At 47.2% G+C, this 18784-nt stretch overlaps 1 protein-coding gene and 1 long non-coding RNA gene across 2 annotated transcripts in view; one reads left to right on the top strand and one right to left on the bottom strand.

The window, feature by feature from the left end:
* LOC125758182 (large subunit GTPase 1 homolog) overlaps positions 1 to 18784 on the top strand; it is a gene marked incomplete in the record, with an annotated part of 595829 nt that overhangs the window by 544244 nt on the left and 32801 nt on the right.
* LOC125758185 (uncharacterized) lies at positions 15738 to 17390 on the bottom strand. The gene is made up of 3 exons (XR_007415941.1): positions 17322 to 17390; positions 16729 to 17040; positions 15738 to 16156 (listed from the first exon to the last, which is right to left on the bottom strand). It is a non-coding gene; the product is annotated as an uncharacterized LOC125758185 (long non-coding RNA).

Here is an 18784-nt window from a genome sequence, read left to right as displayed (position 1 = left end):
GTCTCGACGGGTTTTTGCTGTCGCCGTCATGTCCTTCCGGTCTGAAGTCCAAATTGATAAGATTCCCCCGCGCATTGTATGTTCTACCGCGCGTAAACGTGCGCGAGCGGGGGCGACGAACGCGGCCGAAGCAGAGTTCAAACAAGACGGCCCATCGCTCGGAGGGTGGATGCGATAACATCATCCCGCTTGGAAGGCCGGCCATCGAAGTAGACAGGAAATGCCCCGCACGTCTTTAACGAGCCTTGAAACACGTTAAGGGGGGGGGGGGGGGGAGTGTCGCGTCGCGCGAGGAGCAACTTTGAACTTTGAATCTAAGGGCGCGGTGGCGATCACTGGCGCGCGCGCTATCCCGAAAGCCATCACAGCGGGCGGCTCGTATCCTACGTGCTGCGCTCTCAAGGCGAAGTGACTTTGCGGGGAGCATCTCTCCCTGGAGCGGCCGTATTCTCCTACACGAGCGTTTTGTAGTTAGGCGAAATTGGATGCAAAACAGTTAGCTGCCAGCCTCACCTTTGCTATCGCATTCATTGCTTCGCCCTTGCGGTGAAACTGTGACTTTTTTTTTACCTCGCCTTAAATTACCTCGCCTTCAAAATTTTGTGTCACTACTGCTTTAAGTGGAGAGCCCAGCACTTAAAAGGGTAGCCGTTACCGATGTCTGTCGACTCGACAGACATCGGACTCTACAGTGTCGAGATAGCGCGTTCGCCAGCGCTCGCAACCGTCCCCGTCTCAACGGCGCCCCTTCCCTTGCCCGACGAAATAACCGGTAAGCAAGCGACGACAGGTCTCGCACACGGAGCGATGTGATCGCATGTGCCCTTCGCGCGACGGTGACGGCCGGGTCGTTTCATCTCTGCTTCAACCGCGTTCGTCCCTAGCGCTAGCGCCCTTTTACTCGCACGTGAAACAGACGATGCGTAAGCGATTTTATCGGTTTGGACTCTGTACAGATCAGCGGCGACCGCAAAATCCCGCTGGGAACATAGGCATATCTACCGGGGGGGCAAGGGGGGCGCTAGCCCCCCCACTGAGAAATGTTGGGGGGCCGAGCCCCGCCACTTTCGGTAATCAGGCAAAGTTTTACTTGAACGCAGCAATAACGTAATTTTGTAATAAAATTTGTCCTACGATTCTGCTGTGATGACTGTCCTCCGCGTGTAATGATCACGCACTGTAGGCTACCTGCGGTGCGGGCTGCCTATTCCACGGCTGTGCGTCTGGCGCTCGAGCATTGCAGAGGAGGCTATGGCTCAGCAGGGGCTCTATAACATTACAGCAATCTGTCATGATTTTATTTTGTTCTGCCTGGCCTGAAATTTAGACGCAAATATGGACGGAAACCAGTAAACGTGTTATAGCCTGATCACACGCTCTCCTTTTTCAGGAATTCAGTTTCTTTCTTTGAAAACGAATAGCATCGCCACTGCCCCATATTCAAGCAGCTGTGAGTTGATGAATGTGCAGAAGTGTCCAGTATTTTAGTTGTGCCTAGCCAGGACAGCTAAAATAGATTCCCACTTTAGTCTCCGATTAGCCTGCTTCACTTGGCTTATCATATGGTAGCCTGCAGCGATCGTGGCGGCTTGTAACAAGGCAGTGGACTCGAGCTCATTGAGAAGCCCAGCTTTCAAGTTTGCCCCGTTACTTGATCTACCTTACCAGGTAGATGATCAGCGTCCACGGATTTCTGGACTAAGAAGGCTGCCTACCTGCAAAGGATTGTGTCTGTTCCTAATAATGTTTATTTTAAATGCGAAGCATTTCTTAGCGAACCTCAGGCACTTTGTCCGTTTCTATCTATCTATCTATCTAACCGCCTACGTCTGGCGCTCTCCTGGTCGTCTCCATAACTTGTAATATACCAAAATTGGCATAGCAGGAGATCAGTGTATGACGAACACGATTCACTGGTCATGACATGAATAACGCAAAATACCTGTCGCGTACATCGTGAAACCCTTCCAGTCACGTGTGGCAGATACCCGCATACCAGAGTTAATGTTATGCGGGTAGGTACCACAGGTAATACAGAGTCTCAACCAACACAGTAAGCGCGAACACACACATTGACACGTAAGAAAAGGAATAATAATAATAATTGCTGGGGTTTTATGTGCCAAAACCACGATATGATTATGAGAGACGCCGTAGCGAAGGGCTCCTGAAATTTCGACCATCCGGTATTCTTTAACGTGCACCGAGATCGCACAGTACACGGGCATCTAGCATGCTGCCTCCATCGAAATTCGACCGTCGCGGCCGGGATCGAATCCGCGACCTTCGAGTCAGCAGCCCAGCACCGTAACCGCTACACCACCGCGGTGGACGCAAGGAAAGTGAGGAAGCTGAAGTCAGAACACCCCCGGAAGACACTCAGCTACTATCCACTCGTCCACGAAGTCCGCAACGTGGACCACGTGGATTACTCAAAAAGCGGGGCCAATGCTTCCTACAATAAATCTGCCGAGAGTACCAGGCCTCTCATCATGACCGGTGACTTCATCATTGATTTATAAAACCCCAACAACGCCTGGTCCTTATACTGCATGAAAGACGACTTTGATGTGAACAGGGCATCAATAGACCTCGCTGCAACGTCCAGGACAGGAGGCATCATAGATCATTTCATCGTAAGAGGCATCCAGGGTTTCCACCAGCTGTACTATACCTCGCACTTCACTTAGACCCCTCGTAACCGCGATCACAAACGGATCCGATTAACGAGTCCGGTCCAGCTACTGGTGCTCACTGGTAACGGTGACGATCACATTTATTTATTTATTTATTTATTTATTTATTCATTTATTTATTTATTTATTTATCATAGTACCCACAGCGCCCAAGGGCATTACAGTTGGGGGGGGGGGGAGAATATATTTAGATACAGAATACAGATTCCAACACTTCAACATTACAGTAAACACAATTCACTGTCAACTTACGTAGTGATACATGTGATATATACAATGTAACTCGGGTTCAAAGTACAGTTTTGGCCTTACACAACCACGCGAGTACACTACTGGAGACCCAGCAGTGAACTTGAAAATGCTTCATGTGAAGTAATTTCTGCCACTTCAGGAGACAACTGATTCCACTGGCTTATCGTCCTGGGAAAAAATGGCATTTTAAATGCGTCAGTCCGGCAGCTTATTTCCTTTATCATATTGACATGATCTAGTCGCTTCGAAACGTAATCCGGCTTGTGAAAGTATCGCGAGGGGACCAGTCCTGTTTGGTTATGAAATATGTTGTGAAAAAGTTTCAACCTCAGATATTCCCTTCGTTTGTGCAGAAGTTCCCAACCAAGCCTCTCTTTTGCTTTTGAAACACTGAAATTCCTGGTATAATCAGAGCAGACAAACCGAACGGCCATGTTCTGAATTCTTTCTAAATTGGACACGTCACCTGCCTTCCACGGATCCCACACAGCACAAGCGTAATCTAATATAGATCGAACGTTAGACATGTATAGTTGAGTCTTGGCCTCAAATGGTAACTTTTTTGCATTTCTGCGCAGGAAACCTAGCACACGTCCGGCTTTAGCTGTGACGTGATTAATGTGACGGCTCCAGGAAAGGTCCGGCGTGAAGTATACACCAAGATGCTTGTGTTCGCGAACTGACAGCAGCCTAGTTGACTTTGCAACATAAAATGAGTCATGGGGGGCGTTTTTCCTAGTGAAACACATATGCACTGTTTTTTTTTTTTGCATTAATAAACATACGCCACTTTTCACACCATTGTAAGACCCTATCGAGGTCGTTTTGAAGAGTAGTGCAATCATGGGAGCTGTGTATAATTCTGTACAAAACACAGTCATCGGCAAATAATTTGATATGTGATGAAATACCGGAACAAATGTCATTTATGTAGATGAGGAACAATAGCGGACCCAAGACTGACCCTTGGGGCACGCCAGAGGACACATCGACTTCCCGGGATGTCTTACCATTGATAAAGACCTTCTGCCTTCTCAAATTTAAATACTCGTTTATCCAGTTAACAACGGTATCGTTCACATTATACATTTTTAGTTTTTCAATTCAATAAAGAGTGGGGTACAACGTCAAAGGCTTTCTTAAAATCTAGGAACAAGCAATCAACAGAGAAACCCTTATCTAAAGCACCGGATAAGTCGTGTGCCAATTCAAGTAATTGTGTTGTACAGGAAAAACGACTACGAAAGCCGTGCTGCTGAGGATTAAGTAAGGAATGCGTGTTCATGTGAGTCATAACATTGGTAAATACAACATGTTCAAGTACTTTGCATGCAACACTTGTAAGTGAAATGGACCTATAATTTAAAACAGTACTTCGCGGTCCACTCTTGTGGACAGGCACTACATTAGCAAGTCTCCAGTCATCGGGTAATGAAGATTCTTCTAAAGACTTAGTGAAAATGACGCACAAGTATTTCGATAGTTCGCGCGGGCATAAAGAAAGCAATGCAGGTGACAAACCATCGGGCCCAGTAGCTTTAGAGGCATCCATGGATTTGATAATGGTCTCTATTCCATGCTGGTCAATCACAATATCGCTCATTCGTTCCGCCACCGCCTCAGTGGGCCGTACGAAAGAGTCAGACATGTTAACTCGAGGGTTGTACACTGAACTGAAAAATGAGATAAAGCATTCAGCTTTTTCGACATCATTATGGATAATGGAGCCGTTGCTTTCAAGGGCTGGAATCGATAAGATATCTTTGCTGTTTGTCTTAAAGAATTTCCACAGTTCCTTGGGGCGTTTCTTTATGCGCAGGTGAAATGTATTAAAGAATTTATCTTTAGCTATTTTGAGAGCCGCTGTCATATCTACCGTTTTTTGCTTGAGTTCATCTCTAATACGTAACGAAGGGTTTTTTAAATGCGAAGCATTTCTTAGCGAACCTCTGGCACTTTGAGCGTTTCTATCTACGTATCTATCTATCTATCTAGCCGCCTACGTCTAGGTGCTCTCATGATGGCCTCCTTAACTTGGTGTAGACCAAAATTTGCATCGGAGGGTAAGAGTAGTTGACGAATATGACTGCCGGGTCATGACATGAATGACGTTAAAAATCTTGTGGCGTACGTCGTCAAACCCTTTCCACTAGACACGTGTGGCACATACCTGTTTACCACGGGCCGCGGTGTACGGGTATGCGCCACAGGTGATTGACAGTTTATATCTACCCAGGAACGGAGAGAACAGACATTGATAACTTAAAAGCAAGAGCGTTAAGGAAAACCAACGTCGGCAGCGTTGATTCAACGAATGCAGTGATTCCACTCCTGCGCCAACTGCGCCAAAGTGCGCCAAATTGTATTTACTGCGCCATCCTGATAATATCGACGAAATTTGCGCCAAACTGCGCCAAAGTCTCGGGTTTGGAGGCGTCTCTCACCGGCAATCGCACCGCCGGCACGTCAGAACATGTGCAGCTCGATCTTGGGGCTGCCAATAAAGTCGCAATCATGGACCAAGAATTATTCCGCTGAATAAATAGCGCTCGCGCGTGCGTTCCGAGTAAGCCGCGATGCCATGTACGGTGCCGACGCAGCTTCTGTTCTGCAAGTCGGCTCGACAGCAAAACGCGCTCTCCGCAGAGGCTCGTGACGTCTAGGCCTATCGGTAGCGAGAAAATGCGACGGCGATTCATCGGCGGACGTCGTCTGTTCCAGAAACGCTGCTGATAGCTCGTTTCAAGCGTCGCACGGCACGTAAGGAAAGCAATGTTCAGTAATAACTACATGAGTGCCGCTAAAATGTCTGTCACTTCTGTTTCCGGACATCGCGGAATGAAATCTGGGATCGCTCGCAGTAGATATATGGGACAATATCGAATTTTCCTTGCTTCGCGTTTATGGAAGAGCACGCGAACGGTGGAAACGCGTTGACACTTTTCCTCAGATATACTTTATCCATGGATCTTCATCCAGAACAGCTTTTTTGTAATTCCTTCCGCCAGCACGTCCGAGTTTGTAATCACTGTGCGGTAAATACCCCCTAAAAGGCCCTGCCGTTTCGAGCTCACGTGCTAGGGTTCCAATTCGAATTTTTTGCTTGCTTTTTTTTAAAATGTCATCTCTTGGTCGGAGCAGCCGCAAATGCGCAGCTGTCAGTAGCGGGCCCGTCGCTGACGGCGCACAGTGAAGCGGCTACGCCATGTTACACGTCCGCCCCTCGCTTTCGGGGGTCAGTAGCTAACGGTTAAAAAAACTCAGTTTCGCTTAAGAGTGAAGCAATGAATGCGATACCAGAAAATTGTATTGTGAAACGAAGTAAGACTAGCAGATAACTCTTTTGGATCCGATCTCGCGTAACTCAACAAAACGCTGGTTTAAGGGAATATGGCCCCTCCAGGAACCGAAGCGTTTCCTTGCTCTGAGTTCTCTAAACTCGAAGTAAGCGTTGAGAGCACAGCAAGTTTACGAGCCGTCTCCTAACGCCTCGAGATAGCGCGCGCGCAAGCGACTGCGCCCTTCGAACGATGCGCCCCCCCCCCCCCCCCCTCTTTCCGCTCCCCTGGCGTCCCTTCATGCTCCTTACGAAAGCCGGGCGGGGCGTTTCCTCTCTGTTCGATGAGCAATCGACGGCAGGCCCGCACGCGGGAAGATGTTATCGCATGCGCTGTCCGTGCGGCGGAGACAGACGGCCGGCTAGTTTAATCTCCGCTTCAGCCGCGTTCGTCGCCAGCGCTCGCGAGCTTTTACCCGCGGCTAGAATGCGCGTGGTGATGTTATTAATTTGGACTTTATACGGAAAATTACGGCACCGGAAAATTACGGTACGGTACGGCCAGGAAAATTACGGTACCCTCTTAGGTGATTGGGGGGGGGGTGCCCCCCCCCCCCCTGTGCGCACGCCTATGCTCCTGGGATGATTTTTTCCATGAGATTTGCAATGAATCGAAATACTTCTAGCCTTCTTAAGAGCCCCAAAATAATACTGAGGTGCTTGAATGTTAATGCAATATGCTTCTTTATTGCACTCCAGGATGTAAAATTCGCTGCTCCAAAGTGCTCCCAGATGCAAAATTATCTGCTCCAAAGTGCTCCAAGATGAAAATTTTGCTGTTCCAAAGTGCTCCAAAACGGAAATTTTGCTGCTCCAAAAATTGCTCCAAATCAGAAGTCCTCGGTAGCATCACTGCGAATGGAAAGAATGAAAATTAGGATCCCGGCAGGAATCGAACCCAAGCATTCTGCGTGGCAATCAGGTATTCTACCACTGAGCCACGCCAGGTCTATAAACTGGTTTGGAAAAAGAGCCTACGCAGGCGAAATGTCGGTGCAACGTCAATTGCGGTTGTGGTGCTGGCTATCTAATTTTACGAAAAAGCAATAAACACTACATGATACTCCTACGATGTGTACTCCTACGATACAGGCGTCATATGAGATTAACGTCTGTAGTTCCAGTGTTGGCTCCGCTTTTATAGCAGTCTAATAAACAATACGTTTGTATTCCTATGATTCAGCAAGCTATATTGAAGCATTGCTCGACCCCGGAGGAATACTGTAACGAAAGTTAAGTTACATATGATATCCACATCACCGCACCGTAAACTGCACTTCGTCCACCAGAACGACGCAGTGTCCTCTTAGTTTCTTACGAAGTTGCGCGATGGCCTCATGCTGACCGAGGATGATGCCAGATTGATTGACAGCCGCTTTGTAGACTAGGCTGCGTAGGCCACATACGCCCAGGTAGTCCACGAATACGACAAACACCATCCAGTGATGTTTGTCTACGTAGCACTATCGAGGCCTACCAGCCTCGACGGCCTATACCTCACCAAGGCGACGGGTGGCTTCAGCATCTGGCATGTCGCCGGCTCTGTCGACAGACAATGTCTTGACGAAATGACCGAGGTATCCACGAATTCCAACAGCTCTACTATACGACATACTTCACTACACATGGACCCCTCGTCACCACGATCACGACCGGATCCTATAATAAGTCATGACCAGCTGCTGGTACTCACTGATCACGGTGATGATGTCCTTGTTCAAGAACTGTCAAGAACTTCTTGCACACATGCACACGGGTTCGTGAAACGTGCGTGCGTTCTCGGGACACGTATAAGCACTACATATCAGCTCACCGCTTCTGGTGTTGGCAATACCAGCATTGCCATTGGCAGCATTACCCAACCGTAAACAACTGGTTATATAACACATATGCGGCTCTTCAACATATATATGTGTGCGTATAAAATATATACAAATCTTTACCGTCATTTTGTAACGTGTCGCTCAGTAAAAAAAGTTACGCCACAGTCACCTACCCGCCGCATGCTTCGCATAACATCGACTCCAACGGTACGTGGGATCTGCCGATTTTTTTTTCTTATAAACAGAATAAACACGCGCACGCTGCCTGGCCCTACGTTTCACGTCACGTGAATACCATGGTTTACTTCTGCTGCGCCTGGCAGTGAGAACCCATGATGGCACATGCTTTTCGCGCAGTTCCAGCATTTTTCCTTTAAATGTTTGCCACAATTCTTCAACATTCATAAATTCCGCCTGCGTTTCAAATGTGTCGTAGAAAGAGTTTAGAGCGAGGGATATATCACTGACGCGTGCTTTCTCATAGCTGAAAATTCGACGGGCGTTACCGATTGGATTTTTCACGTATTGCAAGTTCATATCACACAGGACAGCGTCATGGTCGCTTATGCCCGGCAGCGCTAGTGTTGATCGCGCCGACTCAGGCGTATTGGTGAACAGCAAATCTAAAACATGTTTTGCTCTTGTGGGCTCCAGAACAAGCTGTGTTAACCCGAAGAGGCGACATGACCTTAGCAGTTCATTGCCTGACTGGCTGCAAGTACTAGAACTGGGATCTGCCTGTGACCAATTAATTTCTGGAAGATTGAAATCTCCACCAATAAATAAGTAATCAGTGCTCACTCTTTCAATTGCGTTGGTAAGTTCCTCAAGGGCATTTATCTGACTCCCTGGCGGACGATAGAACGAAAATACCGATATTAATCGACCATTTTTCAGCCCAGTCTTCAATTTCGCTTCCAATGCACTCAATATCTATTTTCTGGGAACAAATTGTCGCATCTACCAGGATAAACACTCCCCCGCCGAAACGATTTCGATCCCTGCGACAGCAAATATAGCCCCTTGGAAATACTTCTTCATCAGCAATATCTATATCAAGCCAGGATTCTGATCCAATAATGATAGTCGGACTAGTCATTTCAACAAGATTAGAAAATTCATCACTTTTATTGCGTAAACTTCTGCAATTCACAATAAGAAAAGAAAAAGCCGACCCATTCACTTTTGGATCCTGTCAGTCCGCCCGCACAACCTGATGCGAGGCCTCATCGTAGACGTACAGGTGCGATCAAAAGTGTGCAGACCACGGGATCGCGTGGCAGAATGCATCGACGCGCCAGCTAGCGACGAGACACGACGAGACGCCTGCTGCAGGGCGCATGCGCGTCCCGTCTTATCACTTGGCTTCTCATGTCGCTCTGTTGGACGCGGTTACGGCGCTCGTACCCAAAACGACAACTAGGTGTCGCTTTCTTTGCTCCATCGAATCTGTGTCATTCTTGTACGTAGCGGCTGCGACGGGGCCGGTTCAACACCGGCTCGCGTTGTTATTGACACCGGTTGATTAGGATAAGTAAGCATAGCGAGCATCGCACAGCCTGACGAAGCCAAACGCACAAAATTAAATTTTCTCAGGCCAGCTTGCCTTTGTCGGGCTAATCCAAGTTGCACTTAAATGAGCTTAGTTAAGTCAAAGTTAATGTAGCCGAAATTAATCAAATGTAGTCGAGCACTTTATGACCTAAATAAGTGAGGTGTAAGTAGGTTTAGTTAAGCCCAGTCCAGCTTGGTGTTTTCATGTTAAGCGAAGTTAAGCTTAGATGAGCCCAGATGAGTCGAAATAAGCATAGCCAAATCTAATTAGGCAAAGTTGATCATGCTCATCCTTAACCTAGCCGTGCAAAATTAGCCTATACAAGGCAAACCATATCGCGGCCAATTAATCTAGGTCGACGTCCCCATGAGCCCAAAGGAGTCAAGGCCAGGAAGATACTAATTACTATTTACCGACTCCATACTAATTAAGATAATTTACGTCTAATTAGTGTTAATTATTGTGAACACTAATTATGACTAAATATTAGTCTGAAATCCAGCTAGAGTATCCTCTATACAGGAATTTCACGTGGCATAATTAAGCTAAATATGCATAACTAATCTAATTAGGCAAACACCATGGTAATTATAAAAACTCTGATTAAGCTTGGTTGGTCATAGCATCATCAAATCAATTGGATTATGATTAACTTTAATTAAGCAACATGTTATTAAAACACAAATAATGAACGCAATTGAAACGGAATTCTCATGAGCTCAGAGAATCCAAGCTCAGCAAGATGCTGATTACTCCTGACCGAGTCGAGTCTCATTTACCTAAATATAAATCTAATTGGCGTTAACATTATTTATAAATATTACTGAATAATGTGCGCGACATCGAAGCCCACCCGAAGTACTCGAGTTTGATGTCGCAGAATTATGCAAATCACGGGTCGATCCGCCTAATATAGACATCTGTTGCTGCATAGGACGCTTTTGAGAGTAAAGGTGTTTAATGCGGTGTAATTATTCACGTCAATGTCTCCAGCGCAAGCAGGCTGTAAAATGCTAGTTCTCTTTTTTCTGGAAATGTGCAACAAAGTATCTAAATTATAATAATGGGAATTGTGGTAATTAATGCAACATCAAGAAATGCCAGTGAGGGCTCGTGGATGCGCCTTCGGTTTTGGCGCCAGCTTGCATCGACAAAAAAGGTGTCAGTCGGTCGCTAGTGCGTAGGGTTGCATTTTATATCTCAGATGATTCCGCTTGATAATTGAACCCCTGAATGATGGTTATGCCAAGCGACAAAAAGAGGCATAGGTTGAAGCATTCGGCCGCATATGCTGCAGCAATTCTGTGTGGCCATCCTTAGCACGCTTAGTCCGACGCCCTACCTCCGTTATCACTGCAAGCGATGAGAGCCGACGGTCACGTTGACGGATAATGTAAACGGCTCCTAGGTAGCAGACTGTGGAAGCAGCATCGAAGTGGTAGTGCTTCATTTTGTATTTGCAATGCCGCCATACGTGCCACTGGAGCAGCGACAACGTATTGTGGAGCTGTCGTTGCAGGGATGGTCCCAACGCGCAATCTGCCGCTTGATGAATAGGTCAAGGGCCGCAGTTAGTAGAATTATCAGGACCTACCGCGACCATGGAGGAAGTCTTGCTGACAGAGAGCGCAGTGGACGTCCAGGAGCAACGGACACTGAAACTGATTCGCTTATCGTGGCCTGTGTGGTGGTAGACCCATTCATTGATGCCAAGGAAATCCGCCGTGAGCTTCAACTGGACGTCTCCCTCAGCACTATTCGGCGGCGACTGCGAGAGGCCGGGCTGCGGGGCTGCGTGGCTGCTCAGAAACCTCAGTTGACGGAGCGACAGAGGCAGCTAAGGCTCGAGTTTGCGCGTTCTGTGGAGGGCTGCACGGTGGAAGAATGGGGCGAAGTAATTTTCACCGACGAATCTACCTTCTCTTCGCGATGGGACCAGCAGCGTCATGTATGGCGCCCTATGAATTGCAGGTGAGATTCACCTGCAGGTTTGATTCGTGGCAGTTAACAAATTGACCATTACTTCAGTAATGCCATTTGTCAGCTCCTCACACTTTGTACCAAACCCTCCCGTGAACAACAACACTTATAATACAAATGTCATTGCTTGTCTCCTTCCGAGGCAAGATTTATATATCTTTTCTCCCATAGAAGAAAGTATTTCAACATATATAATATCACGCGGGCCTTGAAGCATCGCTAAGTTACCTGTCGCGACTATTCCGTAGCACCTGAATTATATACAGGACGCTCGGCAGCTTACCCGAAAGTCGCGGGTTCAATCTCGGCAGTGGCAATCGCATTTTTATGGAGTTGAAATGCTAAATGCCGGTGTATTGTGTGATGTCAGTGCATGTTAAAAGAGGACCTGACAGTCAAAAGTTCCGTAGCCCTCCACGACGGCATGCATGCCCTATAATCCTATGTTGTTATGGCACGTAAGATGACAGATATATTATTATGAGTAATTGATGCGTCCCGTACTCCGGCGAAACACTGATTTTTCTGATTAAATTCCCCCAGATACCTTCCAGAATATTGCCACAACGTTTTGTCCAGCGGCCGCTGCGCCGTGAGCGCATGGGGAGCCATCAGCAAGGAGGGACTCTGTCCACTTGTCCGCATCAATGGATCCTTCACGGCATCCGCGTATTGCAGATTGCTGCAGGAAGTGCTGGTGCCTTACGCCCTGGAGGGACCATTCGAGGATGGCTGCTACCAGCTGCAGCACGACCGAAGTCCCATCCACACAGCTCGCATGGTGGCCACGGTACTCGAGAACCTTGCCATCCGCACTCTGCCTTGGCCCCCCGTTGGTGCTGACCTGAACCCGATTGAAAATGTGTGGGGCATCGTGAAGAGCCGCCTGTCTGCGCGACGGCTTTCAAGCGCGACTTCCGAAGCGCTTTGGCAGGCAGTAAGCGAGGAGTGGGAGCGCCTGCGCCTTACCCCTGAGGTGGTCGTGAGGCTGTACGAGTCGATGCCGCGACGCGTCCAAGCCGTCATCGCCGCCAACGGAAACCTGACACGTTACTGAGGAAACGTGTGGCAAGACGCCTGGTGTTTACAACCTCACACAATTCATTTCGTCGTCTTTCGGACCTGGGCGACCAGTCACGCGGTCACTTTTGCCGATATATTCAGTTCTCGCGCTCGGCTCTGACGCACGGAAGTGCTCAGGCGCAGCTTCGTCGTCGTCGTCATCCACATGCTGACGGCTCGCCGAAAGTACAAGCTGTTATGGAACGAAGGATCCTTGGGTATTCAGTTGCCGCTTCGAGAGGAGCAGAAATACTTTATTATTTTGACAAGGGGGAAAATAAAAAAAAACGGCTCAATGGGGCCCCATGTTTTTCTCTCGAACTGACCAGCAGACGTTTATTTGAGTCCTGAGGGGCCAATCTGAAAGAGATAAACAACATAAAAACTCAAAATAACCTGATAATTTTAACAATATCACGCAGTCCCTCCTAGCGCCATTTATGTGTAGCTTTCCTCACAGCTTCCACTGTTTTTATGGCGACTGTTCTCGCTGTAGCACGTTTTGAATCGCAAAGGAAATCCCTACTGTCGAGCTTGTATAAACGTAACAGCCAGATATTTTACAGGTGATGCTGAGGTTTGTTTTAGAACCGCTTTTTTATTGTTCAGACGGCTTCTTCTAAAATTGTAATTATGTTTTGATCTTTTACGACTAGACAGCGGCTGCATAGAAGAATTATTTTATCAGCAGCTAAGTAATCTAACATTGAATAGTTTTTGTATTGTTTCAAAAATACTGTATCTTTCTCTTTCAAAAGAGCATATAACTGGCCATTGCGGTTAGACTGCCTGTTACTGAAACTCCTGCAAAGCAGCTAAGCACCACAGAAAGCAGTGCGCCACTCGATAAACGAAAAAAAAAAAAACGTGGGCAGCTTGCACTAGAGGCGCAAGAAAAAGTCACAGTGAAGCTAATGGTTTCGTAGCAAGTCCGACCTTAGCTTGATCTCAATTAGGCGTAACTAGGCGTAATTTGCATAATTCTGCGACATCAAACTCGAGTACTTCGGGTGGGCTTCGATGTCACGCACATTATTCAGTAATATTTATAAATAATGTTAAGGCTAATTAATAATATGTAGGGTTTAACGTCCCAAAACCACCATATGATTATGAGAGACGCCGTAGTGGAGGGCTCCGGAAATTTCGACCACCTGGGGTCCTTTAACGTGCACCTAAATCTAAGTACACGGGCCTCGAACATTTTCGCCTCCATCGAAAATGCAGCCGCCGCGGCCGGGATTCGATCCCGCGACCTTCGGGTCAGCAGTCGAGTGCCATAACCACTAGACCACCGTGGCGGGGCGTTAAGGCTAATTAGATTTATATTTAGGTAAATGAGACTCGACTCGGTCAGGAGTAATCAGCATCTTGCTGAGCTTGGATTCTCTGAGCTCATGAGAATTCGATTTCAATTGCGTTAACTATTTGTGTTTTAATAATATGTTGCTTAATTAAAGCTAATCATAATCCAAATGGTTTGATGATGCTATGACCAACCAAGCTTAATCAGAGTTTTTATAATTACCTTGGTGTTTGCCTAATTAGATTAGTTATGCATATTTAGCTTAATTATGCCACGTGAAATTCCAGTATAGAGGATACTCTAGCTGGATTTCAGACTAATATTTAGTCATAATTAGTGTTCGCAATAATTAACACTAATTAGACGTAAATTATCCTAATTAGTATGGAGTCGGTAAATAGTAATTAGTATCTTCCTGGCCTTGACTCCTTTGGGCTCATGGGGAAGTCGACCTAGATTAATTGGCCGCGATATGGTTTGCCTTGTATAGGCTAATTTTGCACGGCTAGGTTAAGGATGAGCATGATCAACTTTGCCTAATTAGATTTGGCTATGCTTATTTCGACTCATCTGGGCTCATCTAAGCTTAACTTCGCTTAACATGAAAACACCAAGCTGGACTGGGCTTAACTAAACCTACTTACACCTCACTTATTTAGGTCATAAAGTGCTCGACTACATTTGATTAATTTCGGCTACATTAACTTTGACTTAACTAAGCTCATTTAAGTGCAACTTGGATTAGCCCGACAAAGGCAAGCTGGCCTGAGAAAATTTAATTTTGTGCGTTTGGCTTCGTCAGGCTGTGCGATGCTCGCTATGCTTACTTATCCTAATCAACCGGTGTCAATAACAACGCGAGCCGGTGTTGAACCGGCCCCGTCGCAGCCGCTACGTAAAAGAATGACACAGTTTCGATGGAGCAAAGAAAGCGACACCTAGTTGTCGTTTTGGGTACGAGCGCCGTAACCGCGTCCAACAGAGCGACATGAGAAGCCAAGTGATAAGACGGGACGCGCATGCGCCCTTGCAGCAGGTGTCTCATCGTGTCTCGTCGCTAGCTGGCGCGTCGATGCATTCTGCCACGCGATCCCGTGGTCTGCACACTTTTGATCGCACCTGTACTTTACCTTATTAATATAGAGAGTAGTAAACTTAAGATTTATTTTGTCAGTTTTGCCTTGATTCTCCTTAGCGTAATCCCAAAGGCGTTTACGCGTTCTGCGTACGTTCTCTGAAAAGTCTTCTGATATGCTAATAGACGTGCCTTTTAATTTCCTAGCATTTGAAAGTACGGACTGCTTGTCTATGAACGAGAGGAACTTATTATTGGCCGCTTTTTGTTCGGACTGTACCTTCCAAGACGATTTGCTCTGTCTATGACAACTTTATTACAGTGTAGTTTGGACTCGCAAATTTCTGCTATGTACTTCTCAGCCTTTTCGTATGATTCTTGCTCCTGGTCGTCTGACACAGCATAAAATATTAGGTTGCACCTCCTAGTACGGTTTTCGAGGTCCTTATCGACAAGCGACCTTATTTGGGCCTGCTGCTCTTCGCATGCCTCCTTGAATTCCCTTACCACGTCGTGCAAGTCCTCGAGTTTACAGAGTGCTGTTTCGAACCTACTCATACGTTCGTTCAGGCTCGAAATGGCAGACTTGCTTTCGGCTTGATGTTTCTTAATAGTACCCAGTTTTTTCTTAATTTCTTTTTGACTTTCAGCTAGCTGTTTCAGAAGAGTATCGTCGGGACCGGGGTTAGTCTCAACATCCCCGCATATCAGCAACAATAAGAAGTAAAATGCAAAACGGCGCAATAGGTTGAACCGATAGCGTCTACAATAAATGGGTCGCGAATGACAAGTATGGGCCCTTACACTATAGAAAAGCACAGGGGGTGGAACCGGCAGAATAAAAAGGTAATGAGTACCGCATGCGGCGTTCAGACTAACCTGCACAAGCAAAAGCATCCGCGTGAGCGACGCAGTCATGGTTGAACCGGTGCCACGCCCCAGAGACACACTGAGATGCGGTTGCATTTGTAGGCTGTAGTTTAGCACAGTGACGTTCCAGGGTTCGTTGACTGGTATCGGACATTGTCCAGAAGAAGCGGTGATGATCCGTGCGTCACATATGTCGATGCCTTCAAGGAAAAATAGGCGATGGAAGAAACGTCGGCCGAAGATGCAGCTTTCCAAGATTATCCTATCCCTTGCAAAGCAATGGCAGGAAACTGAAGTGAGGAGCACCTGCACAAGCAAAAGCCATCCGCGTGAGCGACGCAGTCATGGTTGAACGGTGCCACGCCCCAGAGACACACTGAGATGCGGTTGCATTTGTAGGCTGTAGTTTAGCACAGTGACGTTTCCAGGGTTCGTGACTGGTATCGGACATTGTCCAGAAGAAGCGGTGATACCGTGCGTCACATATGTCGATGCCTTCAAGGAAAAATAGGCGATGGAAGAAACGTCGGCCGAGATGCAGCTTTCCAAGATTTCCTATCCACTTGCAAAGCAATGGCAGGAACGAAGTGAGGAGCACCTGCACAAGCAAAAGCATCCGCGTGAGCGACGCAGTCATGGTTGAACCGGGCCACGCCCCAGAGACCACTGAGATGCGGTGCTTTGTAGCTGTAGTTTAGCACAGTGACGTTCCAGGGTTCGTTGACTGGTATCGGACATTGTCCAGAAGAAGCGGTGATGATCCGTGCGTCACATATGTCGATGCCTTCCAAGGAAAAATAGGCGATGGAAGAAACGTCGGCCGAAGATGCAGCTTTCCAAGATTTATCCTATCCACTTGCAAAGCAATGGCAGGAAACTGAAGTGAGGAGCACCTGCACAAGCAAAAGCATCCGCGTGAGCGACGCAGTCATGGTTGAACCGGTGCCACGCCCCAGAGACACACTGAGATGCGGTTGCATTTGTAGGCTGTAGTTTAGCACAGTGACGTTCCAGGGTTCGTTGACTGGTATCGGACATTGTCCAGAAGAAGCGGTGATGATCCGTGCGTCACATATGTCGATGCCTTCCAAGGAAAAATAGGCGATGGAAGAAACGTCGGCCGAAGATGCAGCTTTCCAAGATTTATCCTATCCACTTGCAAAGCAATGGCAGGAAACTGAAGTGAGGAGCACCTGCACAAGCAAAAGCATCCGCGTGGCGACGCAGTCATGGTTGACCGGTGCCACGCCCCAGAGACACACTGAGATGCGGTTGCATTTGTAGGCTGTAGTTTCACAGTGACTTCCAGGGTTCGTTGACTGGTATCGGACATTGTCCAGACGAAGCGTGATGATCCTGCGTCACATATGTCGATGCCTTCCAAGGAAAAATAGGCGATGGAAGAAACGTCGGCCGAAGATGCAGCTTTCCAAGATTTATCCTATCCACTTGCAAAGCAATGGCAGGAAACTGAAGTGAGGAGCACTGCACAAGCAAAAGCATCCGCGTGAGCGACGCAGTCATGGTTGAACCGGTGCCACGCCCCAGAGACACACTGAGATGCGGTTGCATTTGTAGGCTGTAGTTAGCACAGTGACGTTCCAGGGTTCGTGACTGGTATCGGACATTGTCCAAAGAAGCGGTGATGATCCGTGCGTCACATATGTCGATGCCTTCAAGGAAAAATAGGCGATGGAAGAAACGTCGGCCGAAGATGCAGCTTTCCAAGATTTATCCTATCCACTTGCAAAGCAATGGCAGGAAACTGAAGTGAGGAGCACCTGCACAAGCAAAAGCATCCGCGTGAGCGACGCAGTCATGGTTGAACCGGTGCCACGCCCCCAGTCAACTGTCAAGAACCCCTTCCACACATGCGCACGGGTTCGTGAAACGTGCGTGCGTTCTCCATCGAAACAGACAAGTGCAAGCATAACAACTGCAACTGTGACTGTAACGTACGTGCAGTGCGCCTGCGCGTGCCACTCGGCTCTGTATATATTTAGGGAAACTTTTCTGAGGGAAGCTTAGATGCTAGTAACGTCTGTCCTGTACATCTGTATTCCTTCTTTGACCTGTTCGGATTCGGGCTATCCAGTATTGAAGAATATAAGTACTACATACCAGCTTACCGCGTCTGGTACATGTTGGTAACACCCATGTTGCTGTTGGCATCGTTACGCAACTGTAAACAACTGGTTACATAATACATATGCGACACTTTAACATGAGTGTGCGTATGCCGCTTCCACATTTCTCTAGCGTCGTTTCGTAACGTTTAGCTCAATGTGGAAAATTACGCCACAGAAGCCATCCCGCGCATGCTTCGCATGGCATCGATTCCCACGGTACCTGGGATCTGTCGAATTTTCTCTCTCTACCTCTTTGTCAGCAACGATGAGTTCACAGAGAGTTGTACACGCTCAAAAACAGCTCAACATCGTTATACTACAGCTGAAAGTGTCTATTATACACATATGAATCCATCTCGTCCGCTGCTATAAGCAGCCGTTGCCAATGGGATTGGCGGGCAGCCTCCTTAAGTTACGTTCAGAAAGCGACACTCTCTGGCTATTTCGAAGAAAGTGTTATTGTTCAGCACAGTAATGTCCTGCTTATTGTGCAGACTTCATTTTAACGCCGCGAGTTCTCGCAGACTTGTGACGTCGCGTAACAAGGAGGCGATTTTATTGCACATTGACAATTTTGGACGAAAAGTGAAGAACCAATGACAAACAATACGCCGTATTGAAAATAGTTCATTATTATTTTTTTACCCAGTCATGCGTACTTGGTAATTACGCGTCATTTGTTGCGTCGTTTTACGAGCA

Source organism: Rhipicephalus sanguineus, chromosome 4 (genome assembly GCF_013339695.2).
Source record: "Rhipicephalus sanguineus isolate Rsan-2018 chromosome 4, BIME_Rsan_1.4, whole genome shotgun sequence".
In the NCBI taxonomy this organism is placed as follows: Eukaryota; Metazoa; Arthropoda; class Arachnida; order Ixodida; family Ixodidae; genus Rhipicephalus; species Rhipicephalus sanguineus.
The sequence above is the reverse complement of the archived record's forward strand: the minus strand, read 5'-3'. Positions and strand labels throughout refer to the sequence as shown.